This window comes from Triturus cristatus, chromosome 8, assembly GCF_964204655.1.
Source record: "Triturus cristatus chromosome 8, aTriCri1.1, whole genome shotgun sequence".
Taxonomy (NCBI): Eukaryota; Metazoa; Chordata; class Amphibia; order Caudata; family Salamandridae; genus Triturus; species Triturus cristatus.
Window position 1 is genome coordinate 748,862,704 of NC_140591.1, and position 12,358 is coordinate 748,875,061.

Genomic DNA, 12,358 nt, shown 5'->3' on the forward strand with positions numbered 1-12,358 from the left:
ACAAAACACAACAAGGCCACCTAGGTCTGTGTGGAGAGTAAAGAAATGTAAACGAGTGGGATATCCCTTGTACAGGATGGTTCTCCTCACCCACCCATAGGTGGCATGCTTCATCACAGAGAACCCTCCTTACATCACAAGCCTAGTTGTGATGAGGGATACAACCCCCTCTCTGAGAGGGAGTTTCTCAGAAATGTTTTTAGTGTTTCTTCTAGAGGTTTCCTAAAACCAATGATGTGGGCAGAGTGTGGAGAAAAGGGACTAAGAAGTGAATGGTGAGCTAAACCCAACTTTATAGTAGGCAAAACAATGTTTTTATTAGGGCCCAAATAGGTTAGGACTATAAACAAGTACTATAAAAGGATGGAATTCAACCAGTCATAGATAGGTATTGGTCGACAAGTTTCTGCCTAATGCCCTCCGTAGAGGCACAGAGGCTTTCATCAGGACCAGGAAGAAAGTGAATAAGTGACGTGAAAAACAAAGAGGATAATGAGAGTGATGCGGGTGTCACATCACAGTTCTCAGAATTATGATATACAATACTACACGAGTGGTATGAGGTTAGTCTTCGCTCAGATACGGTTCTAATGGTGGTTGTGAAAAACCTGCTTATTCAGGTAATTTAATTCAACTCTACCTTGGCGCAAACTCAAGGGAGACAAAATGTCCTCAATAGGAAGGCTGTCGTGGGCGCATGTTCGTGCCTGTAAAAGTGATATCTCACTCGTTTCCATTTTTTTACTCTCCACACAGACCCAGGTGGCCTCGTTATGTTTTGTGATTTCCCAATTTTGGGAAGTTGGCCCCTGCAGGTCTATAATCCTCCTTAGGCTCTCATGTTTATGTTATTGTTATACAAAGCTAATTGTGTTAATTGTGGAAAATGTAAAAGCCACAAGACAAGATCTTGTAGAATGTCTTACAGAGGTGTGAATATGGATGTGGGATCATTGCCTGAAGCTGAAGGGAGATAAGATCAAGGTGACTCTATTTGGGAAGGCAGACTCCATTTGGTTTAACTTAAGGTGGGCCTCATTACTTGGTCCTGCTCCCACCCCTAAGAGCTCTGGCAGTAATTTGGGCATCATCATAGACAATGAATTGTCTATCAAAGGCCAGGTTTCAGTGGTATGTGGAACATCCCACCCTTCATTTTTTATGCAGAATTTTCAACTGGCTGGTAATACACTGCCATTGTGTCATTGTCCACGCACTCAGTATCAGTTGCTTGAACTGTGTTAATGCTTTGCATGTAGGTATTGCAGATTGTCTCTTCTCACTCCTACAAGTCATCCAGAACTCGGCAGCCAGGCTGATCTGCAACCTACCTAATAGATCATCGTCAGCCCCTACATTAAAATCACTATGTTGGCTGCAGGCAAGAGCGTAATCTTAAAGCTGCTTGATCATGCTCATTGGGCCTTCCATAAATAAGGCCCAGGCTACCTAAAAAAAAACTTTTCCTGGACTTTGGAGGTCATGGAGGCTTTCACTTACCTGCTCTCAAATAGCTGCAGCTCCTCCTCAACGCGCCGAGCACGCCGCCAGCAAGTGGGTGGGCCTGATACCATGCTACACCAGAAAGGTGCCCGGGCACTCCCACGACGCTGGTCACTTTTCCTGGCAATTGAAGGCCATTGGAGGCTTTCACTCACCTGCTCCTGATCGGCTGCAGCTCCTTACGTTGCTGCCCGTTGTTTTCCTGCTGGGGTGGGACATGGTCCCCCAGTGCGCCCAGCACGCAGCCAGCAAGGGGGCAGGGCTGATGCTACTCCAGGAAGGCACCGGGACACTCCTGCAGCTCAGGAAGCGCGCGGATGTTCCCAGCTGCACCTGGGCAAAGCCGGGGCCGGGGCGGACCCATCTGCATCCATCAGAGCCCAGAGAAGGCTGGGAGGGGCCACCCCCCTAAAATTGTGAACATGAAAGTACAAGGTACTGAGTAACTCTTACAGAACTATCTGTCTATTTGGAGACTTACCAAGCTAAAGAATGATGATGGATTAAACCCAGATCAGTTGACTGGGAGTGAGTGCTTGCATTGTTCAACACTTCGTCCATCATCACCTTTGGTTTTGCTTTGTTCACCCTAAGTTGGCAGGGTATGCCCAGACGTGGGCCCCTTGCTCACTTTGCCACTAGATTCAAGCTAGCCTGGCTGATGACGGCTGATTAGCCAGAAACCGGTCTCAGGATGCTTGTTTCCGGTCCAGGGAAGACATGGCTTGGCAGTTCGGGCTGGACTGTTCCCATGAGGCACAAGGTCAGACTGATTTGCATTTGGCCATGTCTGAACTGGGGTGGCGGAGTGAGCTAAAGAATGATGATGGATTAAACCCAGATCAGTTGACTGGGGGTGAGTGTTGCATTGTTCAACACTCCATCCATCATCCCCTTTGGTTTTGCTTTATTTGGAGACTTGGCAGACAGGTTTATCCCCACTAGTTATTCTGTCTTGTTACACCTGGCAAAAGCCATGCAAATCCCTCCTGTCATCTTCTAGTGATGGGGAAAAGAAAAGCAGCTGAAGGTTTGGGTGCCGGGTTATCAGGGAAGGGGAAAAAAGCCAAGAAAATGATTAAACATGGTGGTAGCAATTGTGTGTTAGACCGTATTGATAGGTTGTTAGTTGAATGTGGAGACATCTCAAATACACAAGTAGTGTCTTCCTCATGTGCACTGAGCAGTCAGACATCTTTTAGTAACAATAGCCCTAGCAATACGCCAGTTGTTTCAAAATTGTTTAGGAAAGCGAGGGGCAAGAATCACAGTACGCGTTACTCTGAAGCTGAAATCGATACTACAAGAGTTCTCATACCAACATCTTACATATGCCCTCAGGGCCAGCTTGAGTCCATGATCTATTGTAGCAATAGATTTATGCCTCCAATGATATTAACATTCCACCATCATTGGAGGTGACAAGCAAAACATCATTAGATTCCCATCACCATGACCAGAGTGTTTACCAGCTTATCAGTGATCTCAGAGCAGAAGTGGGGTCTCTGAAGTCCACGATAGGTGACCTTGTAGGGCTAGTGATGCAATTATTGGAGAGCAGTCTAGAACCTTGCCCCCATAGTGAGGCTGCATCAAGAGCATCTAGTCAACCTACATATGCGCCTCCCTCCCATCTTAGTGCCACCCCTCAAGTGTAGAAGGGTTTCCTCTGCCCAAGCTAGACCTCATCCCTTTACCAACGATTGTGACCAGGGGGCATCCAACAAAAGCCTCCCTAAAGACAACCCCCGAACCTCAGGTTAGGGAGGAGCTACCGCAGCACGACAAGACACAATACATACTGGGGGTGGCCCAGGGGAATGCAGGAGGGACTCAGGCTCCACCTTTAGAGCCAGTTACATCTCTGTCTTCTCGGAAAATCTTTATGGTAAATGTTCCCAAACTAGGAGCCCAGAAGGGGTATGAGGGGGAAGAATCACTGATAAACGGAGCAACACACTGGATCCGTATGTAAGAGAATGTCGCTCTCTGATTTGTGATGATATTGTAAGGGCAAGAAGATGTACAGCCCCTGATCTGACCACTGACTGTATAGAATTACTGCTCATAGGGGACCACTTAGCTGAAAATCTCCTGGTCTTAGAGTTCAGAAACTGCTCACCCAATTCATCTAATATTCAATTTAAATGATTCATGTCCTCACCTCAGTCAAATGTAAACTCCCTCCACACTATAGACAGGTTTGGCCACGAGTCAACCCCGGAGGCCGCTGATTGACTCCCAGGGATGGTTTGTCAGCCCGATAGGCACCCTCTCACCAAACAGACAGAGCTTATACCCTGTTCTATCTCAGAGAGCACACAGACACCACCCTGCTTAAGGAGGGAGATTAGGAGGCCAAAACAAGAGGCTGCAGAGTTGACACTAAGACCCGGGGGGCACTTTTAGCAACAAGCCTTGAAGACAAGAATGTGGCCATTGCCCCCGCTTACAGCCAGTTTAGATGCCTGAGCAATATGGTGCATGCTAGCCAAGGCTCATTCCCACACATCACAATAGTCTCTTGGAATGTGGTAGGGTTATGTAGTAAAATGTCACATCCTCATTGGAACAACTTTATAGAGGGTTTTGACATATGTATTTTCCAGGAGGCCTGGCGTACAGCCCTTTATATACAGAGGGGTACATCTGTTACTGCTGTCATGCAGTTACTAAGTGAAAAGGCTAACCGGCAGGGGGACTGATAATATGGGTTAAGATTGCTCTGGGCTGCATGATTAAGCCACTTAGCATTGATAGTCCATACATTTTGGGTATCAAAATCAAGGGGTGATCAGGCAAACCCATTGAGATTTACAACACATATGCGAGAGAAACAAGGGGGGAAGACCATCAGCTATATTCCAACAATTGGAGAAGCTAATGGACAAAAGTCTGCTCCAGTCTAAGCTGATAATAGCAGGTGACTTCGAATGAGGAAGACCTGAGGTGGTCAGTCTCACCTCTAGCTCTCCCTTCGGTCAAGAACTGGCCACTATTGGTGCTCCAAATAAACACCTTGAGCCTCGAGTATGGACTGAGAGCAGCAAACGATAGGACCAAATCAGATAGGATCGGTGCAAACACATTTAATAGGGTAAAAAACCCGAGCCGTGTTGACTACATTATGTTCAACGTAAGGCTCTGGAGGAGTGTCATCGGCATGTCCGCGGGCGACACAACAGATAGTGACCATAACCCGCTCTGTTTAAGTATGATGCCAGTGTGGTGTGGCTCAAATACACAGGCCTCTGAGAAGAATTCACTTCAAATGACAACTGCCGACTAAATTGGGGGAAGGTAATGTGACGAGATGACAAAGTTCTAGGTATGCATCAGGATTTGGTGGCAGGGACACTCAAACTTCAGTCGCTGCTTGAGAGACCTGGATGGCTAACCAAAGTAGATACTCTTCACACTCATCTATTTGAGCAATAGGCTCTTATTTCACCACAGCCAGGCATCACTCAAAACCTAAAATTACAAAAGGGGGACCAGCATCATGGTATAATCATGCTTGCAGAACCTTGCAACTAGAACTAGCCAAGGCTCTAAAATCTAAAGATTGCAAAAAAATGTGAATCTCTAGGAAGAGCTGTGAGAAAGTGGCCTGATATATGCTGTCCACTAGTTCTGGTGGGCACCTTGTATCAGTCCAAACAACCCCTTATGGTGAATGTTTAAAGACAACCTTATATGAAAGCTATCCTAGTGGTAGCTATGGAGAGCAGCCTTCAGGCTAAGTCTTGAAGGAATGTAAAGCAGCTTCTTTTACCAGTCTATAATCTCTTGAATGATCAAATGAAAGGACAACCACACCAGGTATATATTTAAAATATATGTATTTAGGTTAACACACACCCCTCTAGTCTCTTTATGAGCCTGGAGTTTGAAGTACTTAAGTTACAAGATAGCAATCATCAGTAAAAGCACAAATACACGTTTGGGCCCTAAGGGCGTACCAAACCATATACCAAAAAAGTGGAATAAGAACCATGACTGGAACAGGCACTAGGCCTATTGCCTCTAGAATCACTGGGACCCCAAGGAACCACCAAAGGTAGTGACACAGGGAACCCACGGGGACTGTATGCAGTGTGAAAACACAACCGCTGGTTCCTATTATCTTCCATGGGCAATGTCGCGGTTGGAAATTTAAAGATTAGGGACACTTCTAATCGAGTCTGGACCAAACCCTTTTGGACTTAAGAGGTTCTAGGGCTAGCACCCACGAGAGCATCAGAGTACTCGAGTTACCTCACCCAGGGAAGCCGGGTTCATTGGTGTCTTTTGTTGTCGGGTCGCGTCGTCGATTTCAATGGAATCCTGCAAAGAACTGCTGCTGCCGGGAAGAGGAGAAGTGTCTGAAGAGATCCAAGCCTGGATCTACAATGTAAGGAACCTGAAAGCAGAGGGGACAAAGTCTGGGTCACTAGCCAGTGACCAAGGGCAGGATGGACCAATGCCCACAGATGTTGGGTGCTTCAGGTGAGTTGATGGGTGTCTTGACTCTTTAGCAACGAGGTCCAGGAGGTATTGATGAGGTCCATGAGCCAGATTCAAGCTGTGCCACAACGTCTGTCGAGTGCTGCGGTGTCTACAACCAGAATGGACCCAACAAGCCTTGGCAATGGCAAGTCACTGGAATTCCGAGAAAGGACTGCGGTGCAGACCAGCAAGGTCAGAGTGACTCACCCAGTGAGGGTAAGTCGGTCCATGTCTGGAGCAACCAGGTAAGCCCAATCAGAAAAGGAGTCACCTTCGTGGGGACCTGCTAGCCAATGGGCTAGTGATCGCAAAGGAGCCTCAAGTGGTCGCACTTGGAGCTGGCCCACGGGTTACTCGTGGAGTGGAGGCCAACAATCTTCAGTGCAAGAGGTGCTCAAGAGTGGGGCTACTTGGAGCCCAAAGCACAACTTTAAGGAGGACCAGGAAGATAGTGTTGCTGCAAAAGTTCATGGTGACCAGGGGTCACGGTTCCACATCACCCACGATAGCTACGGGCCTCAGATTTGCTGTGGACTCAGGGTTGCCTCGAGGAAGTCTGGAAATCCACCTCTGGGGATGTAGAGACTTTGGTGTCCGGCGGGAGCTTCAGAATTGCAGACCAGTCAGTTGCTTCTTTGGTGCCTGCCAAGCAGGGGAGTCACTCCTTGACCCCAAGGGAGATCTCTTCAGTCTTCAAGTCAGGATAAAACGTCGAAGGTCCAGGATGTATGTTGCAGAGTTTCGTCCAGGGTAATCTAAAGTCCTAGGGACTGGATTCCTATACGTATAGTGAGTTTAGGGGATGGACTAACTCTAAGGCCCCACCTATGGGTGGGCCAGGGAAGAGGGGTGGTTACACCCATTTCCTTTGTCCAGTTTCGCACCAGAGCAGGGGTAGGTAGCCCCTGCAACCGGGTTGAACTGGAGTATGCACTGGGACACCAAGTGTGCCCCCAGTGCAGGACTTCAAAGCACCAGAGAGTACTCCCGCCCAACCCCAATACACATCAGCCTGTCTGGGGAGGTGGGGACACCTTCCCTCGACAGGAAACCTATTGTCCAGGCCACCCCTGCTGGAGTTTCGGTCAGCAGCAGGAGGCCAGACCTGTGTCTATGGCATAGGCATTCATTTTGTGATGCCAGGGCTCAGGAAAGTCCTACCGGGTTTAGCCAGTGTGAACATGTCTCTCCCTCTAGAAGGGTGGAATGCTACCCCCACTGCCAGAACTGGCAGGGGGGTAGTATTCCAAAGCGTTTGACACCAAACACGACATGTTTTGATGCAGCCATCCCAAAGTTAGCATTTACCGCGAGGTTATAATGCACTTAAGAGTATATGGTATGGCTGTATCACAGAACAGCCATAAGGAAGTATTTACGAAAGCTGCAGAGGGGCTCAGCTCATGCTTGGGCACCCTCTCTCACAAATCCAAGTACTCTGCCTTCAGGATTGTCAAGGCCTGCCATAGGAGTGGCTTATAGGTTTATATGCGTCTGTATAGGGTAGTGATATAGGCAGCCTATCCAACAGTAAGGGGTGCAAGCACACCCTTACCCAGGCTGCAGTAGCAGACCTGTGGTGCCATTTTGGAGTGCTTCCCAGGGGTGGCATAATATATGCTGCAGCCCCTGGTAGGCCTCTGAGGTACCTATGCCCTAGGTACATAGTATACCATATACTAGGGGCTTATAAAGCACTCCAGAATCCAATTAGATATGTACCTAATGTACATGGAAACCATTTTAGAGAGGAAGCAGCTAGGCTGTGGTCCTGATTAGCAGGGCCACAGCCAGACTAAAGTCTAAAAACAGTGAAACACCAGCAAAAAGTGGGGGTACCCATGTGAAGCAGATCCTACTCTCCTACAAGAGCTATAACGTAGTCCTCCATCAAGCAAAAAAGGAGTGGGACGAATCTTGTTGGCAGCTAATCAAGGAAGCTTCTGCTGCCAAAGATTCTAAGACCTTATAGTCCCTATTTGTTTGGGGAGATGAAACAGGGGCCCGTTCACCTCCAAATTATATCTCAGCCCAAGACTGGCATGATCATTTTAAAAAGCTTTACTCAGAGGCTGCTGCTGCATCTCCTGTGGGGGATGCACCCTGTCCACCTCTGATTCTGGATAATGATCTATTCTCTTTAAGCAACATTGAGGGCTCAATCAACTGAAAAGTACAGGCAAAAGCCCCAGGGCCAGATGGCATTCTGGGAGATCTTGCTTATCTGATAGCTCCAGCTGGGCTTATTATATATTATTACTTTCAAATGCTATAGCCAGGGTTGCTTTGGTCCCAGCCTGCTGGCGGGGGCTGAGATGGTTCCAATATTCAAAAAAAGGGACAAAGGACAACCCTGCAATTACAGGCATATTAGCCTGATAGACATGGTACAAAAGGTATTCAGACAAGCCTTTTTACAAAAGATCCAGTTATGGGCTTACGAAAATGCCATTTTGTCACCATATCAAACAGGCTTTAGAGAAAAGAGGGGGACACTAGACCAGGTCTTTCGTCTCATGCTCCTTTACTGGACCCGAAGCATTGGTTAGGCTAGTCTATATTTAGTTTTCATCGATCTGAAGACTGCCTTTGATCTAGTGCCCAGACAGAAACTGTGGCAAGTCCTCAGAGACATGGGAATTTTCCCTGTGGTACTTGATTTGGTTGTTCGACTTCATGACAACAACTTTGCCCGGGTGAGGTGGGTCCTGCAGGGTCAACTTACAGAGCGCATTCCTGTCAGCAGGGGAGTACATCGGGGATGCGTTCTGGCACCTGCGCTTTTCTCTCTTTATATGAACAAAGTTGTAAGTTTTCTATCGCACAAGCCCACCAATCTCCATCTCTTTGTGGGGAAAAGATAGTGACCTTACTGTTCGCAGATGACACCTTGTTGGTGTCTAAAACACCAGGGGGCTACAACTATTGCTAAATACATCCAAACTCTTCTGCGATACTCGGGGTCTTGAAATAAACATGTCAAAAACCAAATTTATGGCTTTTAATCCCCATAAGTCCTACAAGGCTACTTGACTACAGAGGTGAAAAACTGTCTGAGAAATTGCACTGGAAACCCCACATATTGAAAATGGTATTGAAACACAAGCAGATAACTGGGGCTCTGGGAAAACAGCACTGCTCCTCTTTCAGCAGACCAGTTACCGTTCCCCTGGAGGACTATAACCTAAAAGCAGTCTTTAGATTTAGTTTATTGCACAGTTAATAAAAACTCACAACATTTAATAACATGATTTCATTGCTAAAAATTTAGATTTAAAACAACCAATTAAAAGGAAAATGTCAGCTTATTTGAGGTCTTTAAAAGATTTTTAAAAGTCTTAGTTGAAATCTATTAGTGTCCCGTTTTTTCTTTGAGTCTGGCCGCAACTATTTCAAAATATTTTGTTGTTCTGCAATTTAATTGAGTTTCCGTGGGGTTAAAACAGAGCAACACGGCCTGTCTGCAGCTGGTTATCCTCCTCTGATTCCAGAGAGTCCGGAGCAGGGAACGCCTTATATCCAAAAGGTTTTTACAAATACAAATGATGTGTATTAGATAACCTAAAAGCAGTCAGTTCCGCGCTGTATGGGTTGGAACTGTGGGGCTTCGACAAGATAGAGGAGCTTTGTAGGTCAGAAAATAACTTTTTAAGAAGTCTTGTGATGTTGCCCCAGAGTATTCCACTCCACCCCCTAATGCTAGACATAGCTAAACTTTGCCATTGTTATTTTGGGCCAGAATCCGGAGGACCCCGGAATTACTGCCATATGCCAAAGCACTTGCGGAGGTCACTGCCAGTAAAATTGGGTGGTTAAACAACATAAGGAGACTCCTCTCAGATATAGAGCTTTGGGGGGCTTGGGAAAAGTTTTACTTATCTCTGTTTCGAAAAGATACAGTAAAGAGGCACTATTTGAGCTGGGTTGCACAAATTGACATTTATAGGAGTGATCGGGGAAAACTTACAACATAATTTATGATTCATAAACTGGTCCTAGCTGCAAGGCGTCCTTGAGTCAGTGGCACTTGTTGATAGCCCATGAAGTGGGCTTACTCATTCTACTTACATTGTCTGCGACATAAGGAGTCTTTCCCATAATTCTTTTTAATCTAAAAGTTGTAGAATTGGGCTACAAAAAAGTCTTGGAGCCATATGTTGCACAGATATTTTCTAGGTACTCCTCTTTCTACAGCAGAAAGGTTGGCTCTGTCAAAATAGTTAATAAGTATGAGATTTTACTGTGTATAACATAGCATTGCGTTTTTCAGAAGTTTTTATTTCCCTACAGAATCGTTTCTTTTTAACTTGCAATGGATTTTTACTTTTCAATAATTTTTGTATGGATTTTTACCCTTTTAGCACAATTGTAAATTTAAATGAACTTTTATTATTCTTTCATGTAATTGTTCCATCATGATGGTCTTCTCTTGTGTTTGTTTATAAAGATCTTGTATATGAGAACATTTTTTAAGGCACCAATGCCGAAATAAAGTTCATATTGTAAGAAAAAAAAGAAACAGAATTATTCACTATCAGTCTATGAGGACATTAATATCAGCCAATCATCATGCCCTGATCATGTCACATCGAATTAATCAAGCAAGAGCAGGTGGAGCTCATTTACCCATCTTGCTGTGATGCACTGAAATATTCTGCAACTTCATCTTTGAGTTATTCCCAAGTTTCTCCCATGTTAGGAAGGCTCTTCAGAGCTGGCTCTTACAGTCTTAATCCATTGTATCTTCTGGGACTCTATCTCACTCATTCAAACACACTACACTGTGCAAGGATACCCATTCCCTGATGAGTGTGCCCACCTACAAATCCAATAGACATATTATAACATAACATTAACATAACATCACATAACATAACATTATCACCAGACTCAAACTTCGGTCAGTTTCTATGATGATTCATGATTTGGTATTGTAGACTGTTAAAAGTATTTATCCCTCTGGTTCTCTAGACAATATTTGTCCTGCAATATGGATGAAAGCTTAGAATATAGATTTTTACTAATTGTCCTCATTGTAGTCTCCAGACATTCAGATATTTGAAACTCAGGGGCTACTGTTAAATTGCTAATGTTGTTCTTTAAAGATATGGAACAAATTGATACAAGCTCCTCTTTAATGCTCAGAACTGAAGACCCTCAACTGCGGTGTTCAACAGTGGTGCATTTTATCACCCATCTAATTCAAAAGTGTGTCATCAAGGTTTTCTGTGGTTCAGCTGTGAAGCTATGAATGTAGAGTTAGGCGCATTAAAAAGTATTATTTCTGGGGCCATTGAGGGCCATGAGACATCTTATGTTAGTACATGGTTTAGACTTTTAATAGGAGCACACCTCTCTGGTAAACAACGTTTACCCCAAAACTTTTTCAACGCAGGGAATCACAAAGCGGTCGTTACAACGACTGCGTTGTGACTCCGCATACCATTACTCGGCAAGTCGGAACAACGACTTGCGGAGGGGGAAGGGAGGTGTTGGATTCAAAATCCAACTCCTTCCCTAGTGTCCGCACAGACTGGAGTTGGAATAGTAAATTAAACTATACCAACATCCAGCGCCCCCCCTCCGCAAGTCGTTGTTCTGACTTGCGGAGTAATGGTATGCGGAATCACAACGCGGTCGTTACAACGACCGCGTTGTGATTCCCTGCAGGGAAAAAGGCTGTGAATAAGGTAATAGATTCCATTTCGCTTAATAGAAACTTGAAATGGTGATGTTATATCTACTCTATTCCAGAAAGTGGTTAAGAAACAGATTAAAGACGTTTCCAGTGAAAGGGATTTAATTGAATTGACAACGCATGAGCATTTAGAATAATTTGTGAATTCATATTATGAAAGGTTGAAGCAATCTTACCTAGATACGCCTTTGTAGATCAATATAAGATTAAACATTGTTCAGCTAAAAAGCTTGCCAATCCATATTGCAAAAATTATATTATTAAAAATAATAATAATATCATCACTGGATAGACTCAACTCTTCAAAAGCTGCTACTTAAGATATTTCACACAATACCAATGTCACTTCTGCCATCATTAAATGGACTCAGAAGAACATAAATGACCCAATATTTTCAGTAGAAATCTATCACCTACAGTCTAGATTCCTACACAGAGAAGCTACCAGTCTATGAGAAAATCACTTCCGGTCTAATTTACCATTCATGAGAAGGCCAGGCTGAAGCACTTTGCTCACAGAGAATGGCTGGCAGACATAGACAACCCATTAGCCTGCTTTAGATTCATGCAACCTGTATGCAATCTCACCTCTTTCAGAAGTGTACACTAGACCACCCCATCAGGGGTAGTCTTACTGTAACAAATAGCAGATTGATACAGTATACCAGA

General features: G+C 45.0%; 1 protein-coding gene across 1 annotated transcript in view; it reads left to right on the top strand.

Moving 5' to 3' along the window:
- The window catches only part of LOC146805018 (acetylserotonin O-methyltransferase-like), a 540,006-nt gene that overhangs the window by 147,974 nt on the left and 379,674 nt on the right, over positions 1-12,358 (top strand). The gene's annotated exons all lie outside the window — the stretch shown is intronic.